The sequence below is a fragment of the Chrysochloris asiatica genome, unplaced genomic scaffold (genome assembly GCF_000296735.1).
Source record: "Chrysochloris asiatica unplaced genomic scaffold, ChrAsi1.0 scaffold00027, whole genome shotgun sequence".
NCBI classification, from domain to species: Eukaryota; Metazoa; Chordata; class Mammalia; order Afrosoricida; family Chrysochloridae; genus Chrysochloris; species Chrysochloris asiatica.
In genome coordinates this window covers 9,918,595-9,920,447 of record NW_006408545.1, presented here as the reverse complement: position 1 = coordinate 9,920,447, position 1,853 = coordinate 9,918,595, and positions in this window count along the sequence as shown.

Below are 1,853 nucleotides of genomic sequence, written 5' to 3'. Positions count from 1 at the left end.
TTCCCACCACACATCTGTCAGTTTATCGTACTGTGGTGACTTTCGTGTTTCACTGATTCTGGAAGCTATGCCACCAGCATTTTAAGTACTAGCAGGTTCCACCGTGGTGGTCAGGTTTCAGCCGAGCTTCCAGACTAAGATGGACTAGGAGGAGAGACAAACTACTTCCAAATATTTAGTCACTGAAAATCTTATGAATATCAGGGGAACACTGTCAGATGGGGCAGAATATTGAATATTGAAACATGATGAGGAGCATACGAATATTGTTAAATGTAGCGCCAGAAGATGAGACCCTCAAATTGGAAGGTACTCAAAATACTACTGGGGAAGAGCTGCCTTCTATAAGAGGAGTTGACCGTGATGATGTGAATGGAGTGAAACCTCTGGGAACTTTATTTGCTGATAGAGCAAAACTCAAAATGAGGAGAAACAGTTGTAAACATTCATTAATAATCAGAACATGGAATGTATGAAGTATGCATCTGAGAAAATATTAAGTGGAAAGCATAAACTTCAATATCCCAGACATTATTGAGCTGAAATAGACTGGCATTGACCATTTTGAATCTTACCATCACACGATTTACTATGCCAGGAGTGGCAAATTGCAGAGGAATGGCATCACATTCTTCATCAAAAGTAACATTGCAAGATCTATCTTGAAGTACAGCATTGTCTGTGACAGGATATTATCCATATGCCTACAAGGATGACCAGCTAATACAACTATTATTCAAATTTACCCATGAACTGCTAAAGTCAGTGAGATTGAAATTGAAGAATACTATGAACTTCTTCAGAGTTTTGTGTCACACTGTGTGTTAAGGAGCTGGATGGCAAAGTCATTTAAACTGCAAGATCAGCGGTTCAAGCTCATCAGCTGCTCCTCAGAAACCCTATATAGTGTTGTTATAGGTCAGACCTGACTCGATGGCACATAACAGCAACAACAACAAGCAACTTCTTCAGTTTGAAATTGATCAAAAATGTAATCAACACGTATTGATAATTACTGGTTATTGGAATGCAAATTTTGGAAACAAAGAGGAAGGATTAGTGATTGGAAAATATGGCCTTAGTGACAAAAATGATGCAGGAGATCACAAGATTTGTTCATTGCAAGTACATTTTTTAAACAACATAAAATGTGCAAACATACATATAGCATTCACAGAAATCACACTGACTACATCTATAGAAAGAGACAGTAGAAAAGTTCCGTATCATCAGCCAAAACAAAGCCAGGGGCAGATTGTAGAACAATCCATCAATTGCTTGGATGCAAGCTCAAGATGAAGTGGAAGAAAATTAAAATAAGCCCACAATAATCAAAATATGATCTTGAATATATCCCACCTGAATTTAGAGATCATTTGGAGAATAGATTTGATGCATTAAACATTAAAGACCTAAGACCAGAAGAGTTGTAGAATGACCTCAAGAACATCATACAGGAAGAAAGCAAGAGGTCATTAAGAAGACAAGAAAGAAGGGACAGACTAAAATGGGAGTAAGTAGAGACCAAAATATGCATTTCAGATGCTAAAGCAAGTGAAAGATATGAGAAGGTAAAAGAGCTGAACAGTTTCAAATATCATCCCGTGAAGTTTCAACGATCATCTCGAGAAGACAGAGTCAACTATTACAATGAAATAGGCAAAGATATGGATCAAGAAAATCAAAAGAGAAGAACACAATCAGCATTTTTCAATTTAAGAGAATTGAAGAAATCATTGAAGCCACAAATTGCAATATGGTGTTTTCAATAACCTCATATGCATGCGAAAGCTGGACAGTGAATAAGGAAGACCATAGAAGAATTGATGCTTTTGAGTTATGGTGTTGGAGGA